This window comes from Oryctolagus cuniculus, chromosome 12 (assembly GCF_051225735.1).
Source record: "Oryctolagus cuniculus isolate XC-2025 breed Fujian yellow rabbit chromosome 12, ASM5122573v1, whole genome shotgun sequence".
NCBI lineage: Eukaryota > Metazoa > Chordata > Mammalia > Lagomorpha > Leporidae > Oryctolagus > Oryctolagus cuniculus.
In genome coordinates, this window is record NC_142878.1 from 20,993,096 (window position 1) to 21,016,100 (window position 23,005).

At 45.9% G+C, this 23,005-nt stretch overlaps 1 protein-coding gene across 50 annotated transcripts in view; it reads right to left on the reverse strand.

Annotated features, from left to right (window-relative positions):
* Positions 1–4,993, reverse strand: part of KTN1 (kinectin 1) — a 120,556-nt gene extending 115,563 nt beyond the window's left edge. For all 50 annotated transcript variants that reach the window (XM_089309682.1, XM_089309684.1, XM_070053631.2 and 47 more), the window contains exon 1: positions 4,889–4,993. The gene's annotated coding sequence lies outside the window, so the exon portion shown is untranslated. The remainder of the gene's footprint in view (positions 1–4,888) is intronic.
* Between the last annotated feature and the right edge of the window lie 18,012 nt (positions 4,994–23,005).

The following is a 23,005-nucleotide window of genomic DNA, read 5'->3' on the forward strand; positions in this document are numbered from 1 at the left end:
CGAGAAGATGGCCAGAGGAATATAAAAAGAAAAAACAAACCAAAGACTGAGCATGTCAACTTTAAGAGAGGATAAGCTATAAGGATGGAATGGACAACACAATCATTAAGGAGAGAACCCAAATATCTAGGGTGTCATGGAAGAAACACTATAAACAATTTCAATTGTATTTAGTACACAAATCATTTTGCTGAAACCAGACTGAAGATTTTAAGGAGTTGAGGAGCAAGCATTTAGCCTTCAGCTAAGACACAAGTTAAGACGCTCAGGCACCATACTGGAATACCTGGGTTCTGATTTCAGCTTCCTGTTAATGCAGATTCAAAAAGGCAGCTCTGGCTCCTGACTCCAGCTTCCTGCTTATACAGACATTGGGAGGCAGTAGAGATAGCTCAAGTGATTGAGTTCCTGCCACCCACAAGGAAAACAAAAAATGGAATTCCCTTCCAGCCCCACCCAGCCCCAGCCAGTAGGCATCTGGGGACTGAATCAGTAGACGGGAAAGCTCTGTCTCTTGGGGGGAAAAATGCTTTTAAAAAAGGAGTTGAAGAGGCCAGCGCTGCGGTGCAGGTTAATCCACCTTCAGCACTGGCATTCCATATGAGGCTGGTTCTAGTCCCAGTTGCTCCTCTTCCAATCCAACTCTCGGCTATGGCCTGGGAAAACACTGGAAGATGGCCCAAGCACTTGAGCCCCTGAATCCAAATGGGAGACCCGGAAGAAGCTCCTAGCTCCTGGCTTCGGATCGGCTCAGCTCCAGCCATTGCAGCTATCTGGAAAGTTAAACCAGTGGATGGAAGACCTTTCTCTCTCTCTCCCTCTCATTGTCTGTAACTCTACCTCTCATATAAATAAATAAAATCTCAAAAAAAAAGGGGGGGGGATTCAGGGGCCAGCATTGTGGCACAGCAGGTAAAGCTGCTATCTGGGATGCTGGCATCCCATATGGGCCCAGTTTCAAGTCCCAGCTGCTCCACTTCCAATCCAGTTCCTAGCCAATGGCCTCAGAAAGCAGCAGCAGATGACGTCAGTACTTAGGCCCCTGCCACCCATGTGAGAGACATCTAAGGAACCACAGGATGGAATATCTCCCACTGCGTCTCCCTCCCTCTGTAACTCTGACTTTCAAATAAATAAATAAATCTAAAAAAAGGAGTTGAGCATTTTCTATACATGTCCTAGGGATAGTGTTATTTCCTACTGGAGTCTTTAGTAAAATTACTCTTAATATTTAAAGTATATCTTGCCCATTTTCCTTTTAACACTCATTTTTAAAAAAGAAAGAGAAATAACCGAAACCCACCTCTCAAAGAACAGAAATACATTTAAGTACCAATTCAACAACCTGGCATACACCATACAGTTTTGTCATTTCTTTCCTTCTTCTAGACTTCAGATTAACTTAAATTCCTTAGTTCATAAGGTTTTTTTCCTTATTATTCAACTCTGTCATTAAAAAAAAAAAAAAAAAAACCTTATATTCTTATCTAAGCCAGTGCTTTCCCAGTGATCTGCACATCAATTACATTTTGCAGATCAGAACACCCAAAATCACATTGCCAAGAACTGAAAGCAGGGGCTGGCGCTGTGGCATAGTGGGTAAAGCTGTTGCCGCAGCTCCGGCATTCCACATGAGCACCGGTTTGAGTCCCAGCTGCTCCACTTTCTATCCAACTCCCTGCTAATGTACCTGGGAAAGCAGGGGAAGATGGCTCAATTCCTTGGGCCCCTGCACCCACATGGGAGACCCCGATGTAGATCCTGGCTTTGAATTGGCTCAGCTCCAGACATTGTGGCTATCTGGGGTGTGAACCAGCGGATGGAAGATCTCTCTCTAACTCTGCCTTTCAAATAAATCTTTAAAAAAAAAAAAAAAAGATAACTGAAAGCAACGAAATGCAACTCTGTGCACAGGTAAATACCAATGTCACATCTAGAAAAAGTTTCTTACTTCTAGAAGAGTTCTGCTATACCTTCAAAACAAACAGTATACCTAACTAGCAGTTCTCCTTTTAATGCAGTTTCTCTGAATTTCCAGATTGTACACTAACATTTATGTCAGATTCCTAAGAAACCTAAAGCTTTCTATCAAGTTTATTAACAATTTAAAATGTTTAAAGTATTAGAAGTCTTTTATACTTGGCCGGTGCTGCAGCTCAATAGGCTAATCCTCCACCTGCAGCGCCAGTACACTGGGTTCTAGTCCCAATCGGGGCACCAGATTCTGTCCCGGTCGCTCCTCTTCCTGTCCAGCTCTCTGCTGTGGCCCAGGAAGGCAGTGGAGGATGGTCCAGGTCGTTGGGCCCTGCACCCCATGGAAGACCAGGAGAAGCACCTGACTCCTGGCTTCGGATCAGCGCAGTGCGGCGGCCACTGGAGGGTGAACCAACAGTAAAAAGGAAGACCTTTCTCTCTGTCTCTCTCTCTCTCTCTCACTGTCCACTCTGCCTGTCCAAAAAAAAAAAAGTCTTTTATACTTAAACTTTCTTAGCTATAAAAAACTAATAAATCCACAATTAAAAATACATATTCAATATATTTAAGTAAAACGCAAAACAAGAACAAATGAACATACAGTCTTCAATTCTTGTACCCTTTAGAAAAACCACACTGACGTGATTCTTAGAATGATCGCCTTACTAAAAGTAGACTAAAATCTTCAATTTTAGGGCAGCTTGGAATAAGAGATTTTTGGGAAAAAAAAACACTACCTTAAGCAGAAGAAACTACTACTATTAAGGCAGGATATCAAAATATGTAAATTAGGGGACCATGGTGGCACAGCAGGTTCAGTCAACACCTGGAATTCCAGCATCCATATAGGATAAACCGGTTAGAGTCCTGGCCATCCCTAACCAACTCCCTGCTAATGCACAAGGGAAAGCAGTGGATGATGGTCCAAGTACTTGGGTCCCTGCGGGATGCAGGTCCAAGGCTCCTAGCTTGGGCGTGAGCCGACTCCAGCCACTGTGGCCATTTGGGCAGTGAACCACCACATGGAAGGAATGGTGTCTCTATATCTGTCTCTCTCTCCCCACCCCCACCCTCCCTCTCTCAGCCTTTCAAATAAAGTAATTTAAAAAACTACTGAAAGCCAACATGGTGATATCTCAGTAGTGGGGCTCTTTTATATATTAATATATACATATATATGGAACAAATGGTAAAGTAACAGGTCTCCATTAATGCTAGCACCAAATCAGGAAAGGGTTAAACAGTTGGTATCCTTTACAACTTTGAACTGTTTAATACACTAAAGAAAAATGTTCAGTAGTCTCGCTGTATTTTAAGTTTCAGTATGAGCCTCAGAAAGGTAAAGTAAATACAACATTATATTCTGCACGCACACCTGACAGCTAAGAAACTGTCGGCTATGTCACCAGCTACACAATCAGAACATTTGTAAGCCAGCGTTGGGGTGGGGTTATAACAAACTCAGAACCTACAACCGTAAGCCCAGGTAGATCTTTCAACTAAAAAGGGAAGAAACAGAAAAGCTCTGTTTACCAAAGAACATCAAATACTGAAGTCAGTGCAAGACACCTCTACCCAAAATACAGATCAGCACGAAAGAATACCCATGCATTAATTGTTCTTGGAAAGTCTTTCTCAAGTCCTACCGGCAACTGCCTTGGGCCAAACTGCAGCCGCGGGTGCCGGTGCGGTGAACCTGCTAGGTGAGGCTGTGGGAACAAGTGCCGCCTAATTTGGCCAAATTCAAGCTTGGAAGACAACGCCCACACCATCTCCAGGGTGGAGTCAACCCCAGGCCGTTCTCTTTGGGCCGGCTATGGGCATCTACATTCCTCAAGACGTCCCACCGAAGCAGCTCAAAAAAGACACCCACAACTTTGAACAGTTAACGCCGGCCGTAGCTCTGCACGCAGCGCTCAGTCATACAGCCGCTGCTCAGGAATCCGTCCCGGGTAGGGACCCCACAGTGGGGGACCCGGCTTCCTCCTTCCTCCCGGAAGGGATGGTTCACGCTGGCTCGCCCGCTCCCAGCCCCTTCCAGGTGCAGCGGGGCGCGCTTAGGGCGCCGCGCTCCCGCGTCCCTCCGCCACCCACGAGCGGGGCCGCGCATTCCACACCGGCTCCGACGGCGGGGGAGACGGCTCTGGGCCGCCAGTTTGGTTTTCGGCCCAGGTTCCCCGACGCCAAACAGCTCATTGTTGGGCGCGGAGGGGGAGGGGACGCCCGAGCAAGACACACCCCTCGGGGAGCAGAAGGCTAACTTCGCCCGTCTCGCGGGCCGTCCACTCGTTTTTCCAAACTCCAGTCCCCATCCGCCGCCCCACAGCGAGCCCTGCCGGGCACCAGGCGAGAAGGGGGGCGCTGGGGGAGGCCGGTGCCCCCCAAGGACCCGGAGGGCGCGGCGAGAGCGACATTCCAGCATGGCGTAAGCGTGGCCCAGCTCTGGCCACCGACGCCACGGGACACGCACGCCCTCCGGGCCCCCGGCGGAGCAGGCGGTAATCCGCCTTCCCTCCCGGGGGCCCTCGGGGTTGGCTAAAAATAGACGCCTCGGTCACCCCAGGGCCCTCTCGGGCCGACCTCGCCCTCAGGAGACGTCCCCGCGGGAGAGTCCCCAGCCACGCTCCCGGCCGCCGCGGCAGAACAGGGGTCAGGCCCTGCGCGGCCCGGCGAGGCCCACTCGGCCCCGCCAAGCCCGCCCGCTGCGGCGGCCCGGCGTGGGCAGGAGCCAGGTGGCGGCCCCCGGGCGCCCGAGGCCTAGCGGACGAGCGGCGCCGCGGGTGATGTTCCGGCCGTGCGGCCGTGCGGCCGCGCCCCCCGCCCGGCGCGGCCCGCCCGCCCCGGGCCCCGCGGCCGGAGCTGCCCTCCCTCTGGGACCCCGCGCCCGGGCCCAGCGCGGCCCGCTTGCCCTCACCCTGAGCGGCTGGGAGGGGAGATCGAGAAGACGCGGCGGCGCCGGCACTCCAGCCCGAGATGCCTGCTCGAGGAGGCGCCGCCGCCGCCGCCGCCGCAGTCGCTCAGGTGCCGCCGCGCCGCCAGAAAGGAAACGGGCGGCTTCGGGGCGGGGCGGCTCCGGCACGTCCCGGCGTCTGGGCCGGCGGTGCCCGGAGACCGGCCCCTTAAAGGGACAGGCTCCGCTCGGCCTCGGGCCCCGCGCGCTCGGGCACCCGGGGCGTGGGCCGGCTCGTGCTCTCGCCTTCTGCTCCCGAGCCCAGGGCGCGCAGCCCGGCGGAGGGCGCGGCTCAGCAGCCGGATGGTCGCTCCCGGCCCCTGAGGCTGGGTTGGTCTCACACCGCCCTGGCCCGGGAAGCAGCACCTGGCCCCTACCTTCAGCAGATGGCCCTAGACTTTCCCGGCCCTGCCTGGATTTCTCCACAGAAATGTCTGGAAACCGAAAAACCCTCCGTCTCCAGACTTTCTCTTTTTAAATCCTCCTTCGGGTGGAGAGACACGAGAAACCGACCCAGATAAATTGTGCGCAAATATTAGGGAGCTGTTTGTGCCTGCCAGCTGGTTCGAGCGGGGGTGGGGGGGTGGGGGGGGGGCGATAACTGGAAACGAAGGAAAAGAAAAGGCTTGGCCGGAACCCCCGCTAGCGTTTGCTGTGTGCGAAAGGACGGCCGCGGTCTCCCCGGTTGCGCGTTCAGGGCCCCGCGCGGGCCGGGTGCCAGACCTCGCAGCCCTGTCCCCAAGCTGCGAGGGCACGCGAGGACCCGCATGCTCCCCGAGCGAGCAGCCTAGCCGCGCTGAGGAAGCGGGGACCGGCCCGAGCGCTCTCCACGGACCGGACGGCACAGCAGTGTCTACACCGACGGAGAAGTCCCTCGGACGTGTGCCTGAGTTTCCCCGGGGCACCTGCAGAGTGCCCATGAAAACCGAGCGGTGTGTAGTAGCAGCCCGAGACGCTGAGAAGACTGCCCGTCTTTCGCAGAGTTCTCTAAAGACCTGGTCATTTCCACGCCACTTGCGGCCACCTCTTCCCTTCTTGTCAGGGTCACTCGGCTCCCGCCCTCCGTGCCAGGGATCCCCTGGCTGCCTGCCCTCCAGCGGGTGCCCCAAGACCCGGCTGGGTTGGAGGGGAAGCCATCAGTCTCTGAATTCAAAGGGAAAATGAATCATTTCTGCTGTGCAGTTTAGGGCTCTTGCTTAGTTTACGACCAACCCGTGTCGTGTCCTCGGGTTAGTACTTAAAGCACCTTGTCGGTTAGAATCAAAAAACTTTACTCCTGACAAGTAAATACACAAAGTCATTTTAGAGACTGTTAATATTTATGTACATTTACAAATAGATCAATAAGTAGAATTTATGTATATATCTACAATACAGTCAAGGATCATTTATTTCTGTTACGTAGGTTGAAACAATGGCCGCAAATGTGTCAACTACAAGAATGTTTTAAAAATTTCCTACAAAAATGGACTTCAAAGAAAAAGTTATTTTGGTGAAAAATGTTTTAATCCATGCATAATTATTTCATAATACACATTTTCCATGAAATTTTTTTAAAGATTTATTTATTTTGAAAGGCAGAGTTACAGAGAGAGGGACAGAGAGTTCCTCCATGGGCTGGTACACTTCCCAAATGGCCACAATGGCCAGGGCTGGGCTGGTCCAGGCGGCAGCCAGGAGCCAGGAGCTTCCTCCAGGTCTCCACATGGGTGCCTTCCCAGGCCCATTAGCAGAGAGCAGCCTGGACACAAACCAACGCCCATATGGGATGCCCGAGTCACAGGCGGTGGCTTTACCCACAATGCCACAATGCAGACCCTTCCATGAGCTTTTTAAAGACCTGTCTGCTATGGTTTGGATAGGGTATGGTCTCCAGACTAAGGCAAACTCCTAAAGTTTGAATCCCAGAGTGTTGGTTGATAGTGCTGGGAAGGTGGAAGCCCTCCAATTGAGAGGTTTAGGCAATGGGCCCTGGGGCCCTGGGAGCATGCCCCAGGCAGGTGGGTCTCCCTGGAGCGTTGGTTCTAAGGGCCTGACAAGATCCAGTTGCTCTCTGATTGCTGGCTGGCTATATGACCCTTCCTTCCTCTGCACAAGTCTGACATTGCCACCCGGGCCTTCGCCAGACAGACCACAGAGCCAATGGAGGCTGCCCATTCTTGGACTGTGAACCTTCAAAATCGTGAGCCAAAATCAACCTCCTTCTTCCGTTAGTAGCTTATCTTAGGTGTTTATGGTGATGAAAAGCTAACTACTTTGTCATGCAGCTTTTCTGGGTGATTGACTTTGAAAGGGAAGTGGTTGGATGCCTCAGTGTTTATAAGCTTTCTATTTCACATCAAAACAAAGATTTGCTAGAAATGTTATGCATGGCAAGCCTCATTAGGAATTCCAACCCTCTAAGTTTTGCAGCGTAGTATAATGTATTGCAATTAACTATAATTAATATGTAATGAACCTAAGATATAATTAACTCTGGCTGCTGCTTATTACCCTCCAATGTTACTGAAACCAGTAACTAACTTGTTAAAAGGATTAGCACACCTGGCATCTGAGTTATCTCTTGTTGAAATAGCTATGACATTGGATTTTATGGAAAGCTGTGAAGTAGAACACTGTTACTTAAAAAGTACTCCTCTCTTTTTTTATAATTTAACTAAAGTGGACTTCATTCTGAGTTTTGGAAAAGTTTAAAGAGAGAGTGAACATCTGTCCAGCAGAGGAAGAGAAAGCTGCCTATTCCCGTTTTGTCAGCGGTAGATTTCCCAGAAGTGCTGGGTTGTGTAGAGATTTCAGTAATGGGCGAGTAACAGATTGTTATCTGCTGACTCTACGGGATCAGGGATGGCAGACATGAGCGTATAGTAGAAGTGATTTACAGAACCGGAAGTGTAAGGAAGATTCCAGGTGTACTTTTACTCAGACCACGGAGTGGGGAGGCTCCTGGACCTCTCCAGCTGCAGATCTGGAAGTCATGAGCTGTTCTAACAGAGTATCTGGCTCGCGAGAGAGGTCCACATTGTGCCCCTTTGACTTGTGACCTCTTCAAGCATGTGGCATTCAAGTGCTTTTGTGACAGATTAAAGGTGACCAGAAATCATTTGCCACTCTTTTCATGAATTCCACTTTTCATCAATTCCACTTTTCATCAATTCCACTTGAATTGGGAAGTGCTCTGTGATTGTTATACCCATGGAATGTGGCAGAAGTTGTGGGCCCAGGCTATGAGACCCAGCAGTTCCACTCCCTCTTAAAACCATTGATCTTAGAGCCCTGAGCTAGCGTGAAAAAGTCCGGATACCTCGCTGTAGAGACCACGTAGGAGATGCACTGAGACTACATGCAGAGGGAGGGCGGACAGCTGAACCCAGCCTTCCAACTGTCTCCTTGTCTGCCTTCTTGGCCCTCAGATCAACCACACCACAAGCTACGTAGCACCAAGTGACCTTACTTGATATCACACAGAGTAGAAGAATCACTAGCCAAGCCCTGTTGGAATCTCTGACTGAAAAGAAATAAAACCATTTTTGTGATTTTTGGATAGTTTGTCCTGCAGTAATGGATACATAGGACAGCTTTCTTCCATTTCTCTAAAGAGCTGAAAGAAATCTCCGATAAGCAGAAAAGAATCTCTGCTCTCTTCATATAAGTGCAAGACATCACTGGGATGTTTCCTGGGAAATTTGGGCAGGAGTGGCTGGTTAGACTTAGAATGCGACATAATTTAGCATGATTGAGATCGCCTTTATGTCTTCTAGCCTCAAAGGCTGCCCGATGAGTCAGAAATTGGTGGGTTAAATAGGGAGAAAGAACCAGTCTACATTTCCTGTGCAGAAGCACTGTGCCCATATTTAACGTACACTAGCTCACCCAGTATATTGTAGTAGAAGGAACATACAGAATAAATTAGTAGCACAAGGACACAGGGCTGGCAAATACCACTTGGATGCAGATCTACTTGACACCATTTGTTGAGTCTAAATGCTGAGTGTGCAGGTGTACATTACACTGTTACTCAACCTTTCTATATGTTTGACAATTTTTTGCAATAATATACTGAGAGGAAAAAAATCTGGAAAAAACATAATTATTGTGGAAAATTTGCAGAAAACAAAAAACTGTAAAGACAAAAATGAGTCTGGTCTTTCACTTTTTATCTTGTGTGATGGTCACATTTCTCTGTAAATACTTAGAGGTTCTGAAAGCAAACCTAGGAGTCTTCTGCGTTCTCTAATACAGCTTCTCACAGGTCTTCCTTCTCCAGGTCTCTTCTTTGGGGTCCTGTCATAAACTTGCTTTATGGCTCTCATTAAATAGTAGAAGCTACCCTTTTGCTATTAAGATTCATGAGTGATGCTCAGGTTCATGGAAGATTACTCCATAATTCTTTTATCCTCACATTACAAGTTGGCTTTGGTAGGTTTTATCAGTTTTAATTGTTTACTATTAGGTCTTTAGAAAAGCCTAAATAAAAAATGTGGTCAATGCAGGCTACTCAGTTGTGGGGATTGTGGGATTAGGGGAGACCCTCTCTTCCACCTGCACTTCCAACACAGAGGGTGAAGGCAAGAGGATGGTGTGGATATGTCAGCATTAACCGTCACCACTGCTGCCCAAATAACTCTTTTAAGAATATGACATTGCTGCAGCACGGGGACCATGGCAGGACATTTAGGAAGTCTCTTCTGCTCTGTGAGTATTGGTTGAAAGGGGTGTCATGGAAACAATAACTAGAGGCACTGTGCTCCCAGAAAAAAATCTCGAAGAAAAGTACTGCAAGCAACAGCTGTAGCTGTGGGATCAGGCTCTAAAGGAAAGATTCACCCGATGAGTGTGAAAGTTGGAGATAAAGTTCGTCTTCCAGAATGTGGAAGCATGAAAGTAGTTCTAGATGAAAAAGATTGTTTTTTACTTAGAGATGATGACATTCTTGAGAAATATGTAGACTGAAATCTCTACTGAAATGGCATCACATAAAGCTGCCCATTCCACTGAAGGGCTGCAATCTTTCATCATGTAAATCGTTTCCATGTCTCCTTTATAATAAAACCAAGGCTGTCTAAAATTTAAAAGAAAAAAAAGAAGAATATAACCTGAGGACAGGTCAGTAGCAACAAACGAAGTCAAGTCAGCAAATATGCCATCACATTAGGTGTTGGAATAGGAAACGTGCACTCAAAAAGTACATTCTCTAGAATGGTGTTCTCCTCTGAAGTTATTTTTTCACTTTATTTGGAAGGCTGAGACACAGAGGGTGACAGAATGCTGGCATCCTAAGCAGCATCCTAACTGCTGCACCCGACGCCCACCTCTGGTGCTCACTTTATAAACCATTCTTTGGTTTGTTGACTGATATTCAGCACCTTCAAGACGACTCCTGGGTCCCAGGCAGTCCTTGCCCAGTGTTTTTCCTCCCTGTAGTCCAACAACCCCATGATTCACCTTTGTAAGCTTTGTTCCCTTGACATCTGACTACAGCTCCAGTGTAAGTGTCTTTTGATCCTGTCAACAATTTTTAAAAGCCACCTTTTGGTACTTCTACATATTGTTTGGTACATTTCATATTTATGAAAAGAAGTAAACAGATTCCAAGCTCCATAACAAACCATTATTCTATGAAAACTGTAGGATAATTTCTCTATATGCCAAATCTCATGACTCAGAGCTCTGGATGTCAGCCCTCTCGGCCTCCCCAGGGATCTCCCTGCTTCATCAGTAATGCCCTTCCTGTCTGCATCATTAACCTCTCCTTCTCTGTCAGCTCTTAGTGCATCAGGGCTCTCTTTACTTAAATGGAAAAAAAAAAAGGTTCCTTCAAACTCCAGACCATCGTCTCTACCTCAGCTCCTACAAAGACAGGTGTTTTCTTGGTTGATTTGTTGGGTAAGAGGCACTCACTTGACTGTGTATTTTCACTGTTCCTTCCCTCTTTATATCACAGTAATCTGCTTCTGCATCTACAACTAGATTCAGAGACGCTTTTTACCAGATTTACCCATGATATTCCTGCTGCTGACTCCAGCGAAACGTCTCAATGTTTCTCTGGTAGAATCTCTCGGTTGTATATGACACCACTGATTACTTCTCGAGAAACTTCTCTTTCCTAGACTTCGGTCATGTCACCCACGGGGTTCTTCTGAGATGCCAGTTAAAATTGCTTCTGACAAAGAAACTCATTCCACAGCTGAGAGATTGGGGCGATGGGCTAAGTAAGGCCCAAAGGATGTACAGAAGTAGCTGACACCACAGAATGATTAGAATGGCTGTCAAAGACTGAATTTGAATGACAAAAGAGAGACAATGCCTACAAATATGAGAGGGCTGTTCTACAAGAAGCAATATATGCCATAAATCAGCTATCCATATGTATGTATGTATGCATTTATAACTCCATAGACAGAATATATAGGTGCAGAAACCAAGAGGGAAAAGTGAGGTGCTTATTCCCATCATTATACCTGATGATCTACTCAAGTTTTTTTTTTTTCGCTCTGATAACTGCAGATTGAGAGGTCTTCCCAAGGGAAGAATGCTTCTATCAGGAGACATAGTCCTATTTGAACTGAAAATTGAGGCTTCCATCTGGCTGTTTTGTGTTTCTATTTCTCATATGACTGAACAGCAAGACAGAGGGATGTGCTCCTCTGAGCTCATGAGGCCTATACCATCAAGGGGATGTGACCATTGCCTACTTGTGCCAGTTTGCTGGAGATTTTTCCCAGTTTTATCACTCAAAATCTCACATCCCAGGAAACCCCACCCCAGGCCTTGGCAAATGGGGATAGTTGGTCAGGCAGCCAACTTCACTGACACCTTGAAGACACTCAATTAATTTGCTTTCAGTGGATCTTGCTTATGTAGGACAGAATCTGCCCCTACCCTCCCAAAACACATCCTTCAGGACACTGCAGCTTACTTTGCATCCCAAGGAAGATTTTGGTTAGTAACATTGGCTCCCCTCTTTTTTACTTTACTTCTGTTCACAGACATTATCTTCATTGGCTTGGGTGCCTCTGAGGACAGTGACACCCCCTGATGAGTTGCAGGAAAAGACAGAAAGTGTTGGATGTCATACACTTCAGTTCATTTTTTGCAATATACTCTAGAATTTTCTAGAAATGATACACTACCTTATTCTTTACCTTTCAATTAATTCTCTTATTAGGCTAATTTTTCCAGTAGTATAGAAGATTTTTTGCTCTAGAAGGGACCACAGAAATCTTCTTATCTAACTCAAATACTTCTACTTGTAATTGTTCTATTATTTATTTTTACTTTTTATGATTTTTCTAATCTACTTTTTAAGTTTTTAATGGATACATAAAATCATATACATTTAAGGACTACCATGTGGTGACTTGATACACGTATAATGTTCAAATCAGAATAAACGTATCTACTCAAGCATTTATCATTTCTTTATGATAAGAACATTCAAACTCCTTCTAGCATTTTTAAATATATACAGTACATTATCATTATAATCACTCCAGTTTTTTTTTTTTTTTTTTTTTTGAACAGCAGAGTTGAGGGAGAGACAGAGAGAGAGAGAGAGAGAATCTTTATGTACTGGTTTACCCTACTGTGCAATAGAACACCAAAGCTTTTTCTCTAGTCTATCACTTAGTATCCATTAGTCAAACTTCTTCCCTCTACTCGATTATGCCCTATCATTTAAACTTTATGATTTTGGTTTTAGTGTGCAATTTGTCATGTTCCCCAGGCATTTATTTCCTCATCTGACCAAGACTTACACTTGGACATTTAACCCACTGAGTATGTCGCATCTATAACGGTTCTGAGCTTGAACTTTCAAAACCGCAGTGTTCTCTAGCATCTCATCAAAAATCACCACTCAATGAGAGCTTGTTGAGGAGGGACCTTGGTCTTGTAAGTATTGTACATCAGTCTCATTTTCTATTGTGTCTTGGTAATGAGATCTGTGATTGTCAAAAGATTTGCTTCCATATGGACTTGGCTTATGGCACCAATCACAGGGTAGAACTCAAAAACCAAGATTAAGATTTGTTTCATTTCAGAAGAGAAACAAATGTGATAAACAATACCCTCCCACAAAACCTCCGCTGGTGCTACTGTCCACCAAATAATGGGGGAAATAGACAACTGGTCTGGCATTATGTTCTAATGAATCAAGGGCAACAATGAAGAGAAGAATTTACAGAACAATCAGCTGTGATTTTAAATACTAAGAACAAGAAATACTCATTATGCTTGGAATCTCATGTCAGTTTGTTAGAATCTGCCTCCCACGAAGTTGACAGGAAAGAAAGGGGCTTTTTAAAGAAAGATTTTTTAAACCACGTTTTCCCTTTTTTGACTTTAAAAGTCGTTATTTTAAAACTTTACTTCTTCTATTGCATGCATTAGAATTGCTATATGAGATCTCAATTCACATTGGCTCAGGAGTTTGTAAAGAAAACCACTGCGGGGGCACAAATGTGAGCAGCAACTAACTCCTTTCCGCTTCTAGCCCAAGAGCAGAACATACAATGTGAAGCAAAGCCTCCATCCCGGCATCAATGCTCTACCAAGAAGTTCCATAAATACTTTTGTCCAAAGGCATTTAGCACTGAGAAAAGGAAAGATAACCCTGAAAGGAAAGAAAAATGTTTGGATTAAGAAGAGTTTCAACAGCTAGAGCATTACACAAAGCTTCAGGCCTGAATGGCCCCTTAGCGTTTTTCCAACATCTTTCATATGTCTAATCCATTCTACGAGTCCATTATAGGTGGTAAACAATTCTCCAGTGATTTCAGAGCAAAAATCAGATTTATGATAGAGCTGTAGGATCTTTATTGAGAGACCAGGGAAATTTGAGGTGGTGCCTCATAGACTCTTAGAGACAGTCCGAGGATGCTAGGAGTGCATCCTGCAGACTCCCTCTGTTTAAACAGCAGGGCTTCTGAGAATCTAAGGCTTTTGTCCCACAGCAACCTCAGAGAGAGGGTCCAAGTTAAATAGAAGTTATTTGAAAGAGATTTGTGGGCTTGGCTTTTTTTTTTTTTTTTTAATACTGGAGTGGACTATAAACTGACACTTAGGAAATCTACAAAGTTATTGAAGTAATTCTATGGGCTGGCGCTGCAGCTCACTAGGCTAATCCTCCGCCTGCGGCGCTGGCACACCGGGTTCTAGTCCCGGTCAGGGCGCCAGATTCTGTCCCGGTTGCTCCTCTTCCAGGCCAGCTCTCTGCTGTGGCCCGGTAGGGCAGTGGAGGATGGCCCAAGTGCTTGTGCCCTGCACCCGCATGGGAGACCAGGAGGAAGCACCTGGCTCCTGGCTTCGGATCAGCGAAGTGCACCGGCCGCAGCGTGGCGGCCACAGCAGCCATTGGGGGGGTGAACCAACGGCAAAAGGAAGACCTTTCTCTCTGTCTCTCTCTCTCACTGTCCACTCTGCCTGTCAAAAAATAAATAAATAAAAATTAAAAAATAAAGTCATTCTATCACTTTTATCTCAGAAAGATAGAAACAGTGTAGTACTCACACTAACTGTACGAGTGTTTCTCAGAGTGTAATTTGCAAATTACTTGTGATCCACAGCAGACCTCCTGGTCTGAATTTCTTTTTCCCCCAAAGAAACCTTTTATTTAAGGAATGCAAACTTAATGCATTCCATAAGTACAACTGCAGGAATAAAGTGATTCTCCCTACACACTATACCCACCCTCCCACCCACACTTCTACCCCTCCTCCTCCTTCCTCTCCCATTACCAGTCCCATTCTCCACCAAGATCTATTTTCAATTAACTGTATTCACAGAAGACCATCTTTATACTAAGTAAAGAATACAACAATTTGCATGAAAAAAAAAAAACTGTTCCTCAACAGTGGAGACAAGGGCTGTTCAAAGTCATTGCATCTCAAAGTTAATTTCATTTCTTTTTTTTTTAGAAATTTAATTAACTTTAAAGAAACACCCAAGAATGATACATCTTTTGTGAGCACTTAGACATAACTATAACTTATGAGACATGATATCCTACATTTAACACATTAAAAGAAAGTAAGTCCTTAGGGCCGGCGCTGTGAAAGAGTGAGTGAAAGCCCCAGTCTGCAGTACCATCATCCCATATGGGTGCCCGTTCCACTTCCAATCCAGCTCTCTGCTATAGCCTGGGAAAGCAGTAGAAGATGGCCCAAGTCCTGAGGCCCCTGAACCCATGTGGGAGACACAGGAGAAGCTCCTGGCTCCTGGTTTTGGATCAGCACAGCTCTGGCGGTTGCAGCCATTCAGAGAGTGAATCCAGATGGAGGACTGACCTCTCTGTCTCTACCTCTCTCTGTAACTCTGTCTTTCAAATAAATAAAATAAATATTTTTTTTTAAAAAGTAAGTACTTGGGAATGAGTTTTATCATTAATTAAGGATGCACCTAAGAAATCATGCAATGGAGTTGGACACTTAGGATAACTAAAACCTACGAGACATAAGAGACATAAGAATATCCTCCACTTAATACACTAAAACAAAATAAATCTTTGAGAACAAGTTTTATTGTTAACTCTCATAATACAACTCTTTGAGGAAAGAGGTCCTGCATGGGGAGTTAGTACATTGACTCCTGTTGTTAATTTAACAATTAACACTCTTATGTATGATGTCAGTGATCACCCAAGGCTCTTGACATGAGCTGCCTAGGCTATGGAAGCCTTTTGAATTCACAAACTCCTTCAGTATTTAGATAAGACTATAAGCAAAGTGGAAGTACCTCCTTCTTTGATAATCACTTTTTTCCACTGGGGTCTCACCCACCGAGGTCTTTCATGTACGACATTTTTTGCCATAGTCTCTTGGCTTTCCATGCCTGAAATGCTCTTGTGGATGTTAAAAATTTGAGGGGATCTGGATCTGCAGTGCAGTGGGCAAAGCCACCACCTGCTGTGCTGGCATCTCAAGTGGGCACCGGGGTTTGAGTCCCAACTGCTCCTCTTCTGATCCAGCTCCCTGCTATGGCCTGAGAAAGCAGTAAAAGATGGCCTAAGTCCTTGGGTCCCTGTACCCATTTGGGAGACCCAGAAGAAGCTCCTGGCTCCTGGCTTCATATTGGCCCAGCTCTGGCCATTGTGGCCATTTGGGGAATGAACCAGCAGATGGAAGACCTCTCTCTCTCTCTCTCTCTCTCACCCCTGTGTGTGTGTGTGTGTGTGTGTGTATGCCTCTGGCTCTCTGTGACTCTGCCTTTCAAATAAATAAATAAACCATTAAAAAAAAGAAATCCACCTCAAACAGGCCTATTTACCCCTTCCTAAATGTCATTCCATTGCTACTGGCATGCATGCCCTCATTTTAGAGTATCACTGCCTTCCATTCCTCACATACCATTCATAGTTTAAATTTTATGCATCCTCTCCTTCAGTAAATAGTTGTGCATCAACTGGGCAAAAGGAATATGATTCCTACCTTGCAATAAATACACACAAAACACTAATTTGGAAAGGATTGAAGACCATATGAAAATAAGAAGAGTAAAGTAATACTTTTAGAAGAAAATACAACAGAATATGATCAAAATATTGCGGTGGACAAAAAATTATCAAATCTGAGATAAAAAATATAAACATAACACAGAACATTAAAATCATACTTCATTAGAATTAAGAACTTTGGGCCAGCGCTATGGCGCAGCAGGTTAAGCAGTTGCCTACAGTGCAGCATCCCAAATGGGCAGTTTGAGTCCCAGCTGCTCCACTTCCCATCTAGTTTCTTGCTAATGTGCCCAAATCCTTGGGCCCCTGCTAACCACATGGGAGACCTTAAGGAGGCTCCTGGCTCCTGGCTTTGGCCTGGTCCAGCCCTGGCTGTTGCAGCCATTTGGGAGTGAACTAGAAGATGGAAGATTCTCTCTCTCTCTCTATATATATGTGTGTGTGTGTGTGTGTGTGTGTGTGTGTATGTGTATATATATATGTGTATATATGTGTGTGTGTGTGTATATATATATAGATATAGATATATAGATATATATATCTTCTCTTCCTTTTAAATAAATAAATACAAAAAAAGAAAAGAAATACAAACTGGAGCCTGGAAGAAGACAAAGACATCTGCAATACAGATATCCAGAAAAGTACTTGTATTCAGAATATGTAAAGAAGATAGACATCCTATTTAGTTCATTCATTTGTTTGTTTATAATTTATTTTATTTGAGGGAGACAGAGCTCCCACCTGCTGGTTCACTCCCCAAATGCCCACAACATCCAGGGTTGGGCCAAGCCAAGGCCAAGAGCGCAGAACTCAGTCCAGATCTCCCATGTGGGTCACAGGGACTGACTTCTTGAGCCATCATCAGCTGCCTCTGAGGGTATGGATTAGCAGGAAGCTGGAATTGATAATGGAGCTGGAACTCAAACCTTGGACTGAAATCCAACATGCAGCTTAACTATCAGGCCAGATACCACCCTCCAATGGCCACTTTTTGCAGAAACAGAAAAGCCAGCCCTAAAATTCATATGGCATACAAGGGACCCCAATTGCCAAAACACTTTAAAAAATAAACAAAGTCATGGAATCTCATGTCTCAATTCTGAAACCTATTACAAAGCTACAGAAATCAAGTCAGTATGGTATTGGCATAAGGATAGATATAGAGATCAATGGAATTGAATCGAGAGCCCAGAGAAAAACAAAGCAATTCATCTGTGGTCAATTGATTTTTGACAAGGGTGCCACAATAATTCAATGGGGATTAAGAATAGTGTCTTCAACAAGTAATGCTGGAAAAACTGGAATATCATAGATTGAGGAATTTTTTTTTTTTTTTTTTGACAGGCAGAGTGGACAGTGAGAGAGAGAGACAGAGAGAAAGGTCTTCCTTTGCCGTTGGTTCACCCTCCAATGGCCGCTGCGGCCGGCGCGCTGCGGCCGGCGCACCGCGCTGATCCGATGGCAGGAGCCAGGAGCCAGGTGCTTTTCCTGGTCTCCCATGGGGTGCAGGGCCCAAGCACCTGGGCCATCCTCCACTGCACTCCCGGGCCACAGCAGAGAGCTGGCCTGGAAGAGGGGCAACCGGGACAGAATCCGGCGCCCCGACCGGGACTAGAACCTGGTGTGCCGGCGCCGCTAGGCGGAGGATTAGCCTAGTGAGCCGCGGCGCCGGCTGATTGAGGAATTTATAAAGAACAAAAATTAATTTCTCATAGTTCTAGAGGCTGGAAATCCAGGAACAAGGCACCGAGGGCCTGCCCTCTCTACCTCCAAACGGTGTCCTCCAGCGGGGGACTACTGTTGTGTCTTCACCTGGCACAAGGTGAAAGGGCAAGAGGACGAAACATGTGTGAAGCTTCTTTTATAACAGCCTTAGTCCCATTCAGCAAAGAGGAGCCCTCATGACCTCATCTCCTCCCAAAGGCCCCACATCTTAATACTACTGCATTGTGGATTCCATTTCAACATGAATTTTGGTAGAGACACAAACATTCAAACCATGGCAAGTGTGTACAAAATTTAACTCAAAATGGATCAATGACCTGCATGTCGGAGCTCAAACCAGTGCATGTGACAGTACACTGTCAAGAAATCAAGAAGCCAACCCATGCAATGGTGGAAAATATTTGTAAGTCACATGTGTGGGTTGAATCCATGAGTATGATGTGTCTAGATAGATGAAGGAGTCTTAGAACTCAACCAAGGAGAAGGACCTATGTTAAAAATGGACAAAGGATTTACATAGATACGTCTTCAGAGATGACATACAGATGGCCAGCAAACTCGTGCCTAGATGCTCACTCTCATTAGTCACATGGGAAATGCAAATCAAAACCATAGTGAGATACCATTTCACACCAATTATGATGGCTTTTATTTTTGAAAAACACAGAAAACATTGGTGAGAATGTGGAGAAATTGGAATCACTGTACATTGTTAGTGAGAAGAACATGATACAGCCACTGGAAAATGGTGATTGAACAGAAAATTACCACATAATCAAATACTTTTACTTCTAGGTATGTACTGGAAAGGATTGAAATCAAGGACTCAACAGATTATTTATACACCAATGTCCATAACAACATTATTTGTAGGAGTGTCAGAATTACAGAGACAGAGACCTTTTGTCCACGGATTTATACCCCAGATGGCTGCAATGGCCAGGGCAGGGCCAGGCCAAAGTCAGGAGCCTGGAGCTTTTTCCAGGTCTCCCATGTGTGTGGCAGGGGCCCAGGTTGTAGGCCATCTTTCTCTGCTTTCACAGGCCACTAGCAGGGAGCTGGATCAAAAGTAGAGCAGCCAGGACACAAAATCGCCACCCATGTGGGATGCTGGTGTCACAGGTGGAAGCCTAACCCACTACAATGCAATACTGGCCCCAATGTGAATGAATCTTGAAAACATTAGGCCAAGTGAAAGAAGCCAGACAGACAAGGCTATATATTGTATGACCTCACTTATATGAAATATTCGGAATAGACAACTCCATAGGAACAAGAGGAGATCTGTGATTGTCAGAGACTTACAGGAAGAGGGATGGTTGCGTAATCATAGGTATGGAGTTTCCATTTGGGGTGAAAGTTTTGGAAGTACTTTATGAACGTACTTCATATCACTGAAATATCTACGTTAAGATGGATGTAACAGTAAATGCTTTACCACAATAAATAAACAAATGTAAGCCATTATGTTAAGTGGAAGAAGCCAGATACAAAAGACTACCTACCCACTGTAAAATTCCATTCCCTTGACATTCAGCAACCCACTGTTGTACAACCTTGGGCCAGTTTCCTGATATCTCAGAACCTCAAGTTCCTTCTATGGAAAACGGGAGAGAATAAAACCTAATACTCGGGTTCTTGTGAAGAGTAAATGAAAGGGATATATGAGTAAATGTAACTGGCATAACCACATAGCTGATGTCTACATCAGCTACATGTCCTGGTGTTTCATCACCATTCTTTATCTTTAAAACTTTCACTTTAAGGAAGGTTTCCAGAGCTGAACCTGGTGCATTCAATAGTAAATTGAGAACCAACTGTGCACTTAACTTGGTGTGACATGGATGGGAATGAAGTAGGCAGCACGAAGCGTAACAGACAAGGAATGCAATTGGGAAATGCTGACCTGGAACTCGGAGTGGGGTGAGTTAGGCTTTGATGGATGGAAGGCAGCAAAATAAAGATGAATCCAGGGGCCGACGCTGTGGCTCACTTGGTTAATCCTCTGCCTATGGCACTGGCATCCCATATGGGCACTGGGTTCTAGTCACAGTTGCTCCTCTTCCAGTCCAGCTCTCTGCTGTGGCCCGGGAGGGCAGTGGAGGATGGCCCAGGTGCTTGGGCCCCTGCACCCATGTGGGAGACCAGGAAGAAGCACCTGGCTCCTGGCTTTGGATCAGCACAGTGCCAGCCGAAGCGGCCATTTGGGGAGTGAACCAATGGAAGGAAGACCTTTCTCTCTCTCTCTCTCTCTCTCTCTCTCTCTCTCTCAGTGTCTATAACTCTACCTGTCAAAAAAAAAAAAATGACTCCTGCTTGGAAATAGGATGATTGTGATTTTTCCTTCTGAGAGGCTATAGAGAGGAGTGAATTGCAGTAGGAGGTGTCACCATGAAAAGACTCCATAAAGTTCTGGAGTCTTGAAGGGGACCCCACTAATAGCATTCCCCCTCCAAGCCTGGAGGTTACAGGCAGAGGCTCTGGCGAAGGAGAAGATGGAGAGGGTACCAAAACGAGCATGCCAGAGCGTGCTACTCTGCACGCTCAGGGGCAGAAATGGACCAGGAGCATGGTCGGCTGGAACCAGGAGGAGGGGGAATGACGTCTCTGGTAGCACTGCACGTATCAGTCCTCAAACGTATGGTGTAGGATGTCGTTTCATCCCCTAGTTATCATCACACCAAGGAGTTTTATGAGGCTGTCTTTGAATTTCTTCTAGGCCTAGAATTTCATTATTATATAAATTACTAAGTCCTTAATAAATCATCTAAAGAGCTCATATAAGGAAATCATTAATCTTTTACACTTAGATCTGGACTTAGTTTCATAAATGTGAAGGTACCATGACTTGAATTACAATTTTGTTTTAGAGGCTGACTTTAGGAAAATCCTTACATTTTATTAAAGAATTATTTTATTTATTTTGAAAGACAGAGGAGTTACAGAGAGTAGAGCCAGAGAGAGAGAGAGAGGTCTTCCATTCCGCTGGTTCACTCCCCAAATGACCACCACAGCCAGAGCTGAGCTGATCCAAAGCCAGGAGCCAGGAGCTTCCTCCAGGTCTCCCACGTGGGTACAGGGGCCCAAGGACTTGGGCCATCTTCTACTGCTTTCCCAGGCCATAGCAGAGAGCTGGATCGGAAGAGGAGCAGGCAGGACCAGAACTGGCGCCCATATGGGATGTCGGCACTGCAGGCTGGGGCTTTAACCCACTATGCCATAGCACCGGTCCCTTAAATTTTAAAAGTAAGTAAAATATTTTCTTTTTAATAGATTTTTAAAGATTTCGTTATTTGTTTGAAAGACGGAGAAGTAGAGACAAAGAGAGAGGCCCTCCATCCACTGTTTCACTCCCCAAATGGCCACAGGGGCTAAAGCTGAGCTGATCCAGAGCCAGGAGCCAGTAGCTTCTTCTGGGTCTCCCACATGGGTGCAGGGGCCCAAGGACTTGAGCCATTCTCTGCTGCTTTCTCAGGTGCATTAGCAGGGAGCTGGATCAGAAGTTGAGCAGCCAGGACTTGAACCAGTGCCCATATGGGATTCCAGCACTGCAGGCTAGGGCTTTAACTCACTGTACCACAGGGCGGCCCCAATATTTTTATTTACTTTTTTAAATATTTATTTATTTGAAAAGCAGAGTTACAGAGAGGCAGAGATGGGGGTGGGGGGCGGTCCTCCTTCTGCTGGTTCATTCCCCAGATGGCCACAATGGCTGGAGCTGTGCCCATCCAAAGCCAGGAGCCTGGAGTGTCTTCCTGGTCTCCCACATGGAGGCAGGAGCCCAAGGGCTTCGGCCATCTTTTACTGCTTTGCCAGGCCATAGCGGAAAACTAGATCAGAAGTGGAGCAGCCGGAACTTGACCCGGCGCCCATGTTGGGGTGCCAGCACTGCAGGCGGTGGCTTTACCTGCTACACCACAGCACTGGCCCTGGCCTCAAGATTTTTTTTCTTAACTTTAATCATTCATTTCAAGTCTCATTTGAAGCCTAGAATAAAAAGTCATAGACCCATGAAGTGTGCCCTTCCTACATGTTGGAAAACTGAATCCAGGACAACATGAAACCTGACAGGTGCACTAAATGTCCGGGGTTAGATTTTTTTCTGATTTGACCCTGGTGACCACCAGGAGGTCCAGAGTTCTGACCTTGGCTGAGATACAAGAGCTGAAAGCATGGTGTGGAGTGAGGAAAGTAACAAAGGGGGCTTTCAACTTTGAGATGCTGTTGAGCGGACCCTGTTATACTCTGCTTGTGCTCATGAGTTCCTTTCTGCACGTCAGAGCTACCATTTCAGAGAAGTAAGCAGGGACCTTGTTCAGAGATTGGCTCAGACACGGCTGTATGATCCTGGCTTGAAGTTTCTTCTGCCAGTCCTTCCCTGTTTGTACCAGAAGCCTCATAATAGGTGGTGCTGGGCCCACGGTCTTGTTTCATGGTTCTTTATCGTATTAAAAATTATGCTGAACAAGAATGAGTTGTGTTCATCTCACTGGAAAGTTGTGTTCCCAAGAGTGAGTGCGATTGGAAAGATGAATAAAGGGTCTGTACTTTGGTTAGTGGCTTTGCTCGCCTCTCCACCACTCACGCTGCCGGTTTCAATTCAGATTAAGCAGTGTTGCCCAGACTGTACGTGCCAGCATGCTGTACGTGCAGCTGCTGCCTTCCATCCATCACAGCCTAACTCACCCTGTTCCAAGTTCCAGGTCAGCATTTCCTGATTGCATTCCTTGTCCCCGTTATGCTTCAAGCTGCCCTACTTCTAGCCATTCATCATCCAGCAATTGTTGCTGTTAGCTGTCTTTCTCACAGGACCAGCCCTGAAAAGTATGCCAGATAGGAATGCCAGTGAGCTGGCTGCGTGCTGGGATGACACCCAGGATTTGTGAGTGATCTTAAGTGTCACGTAG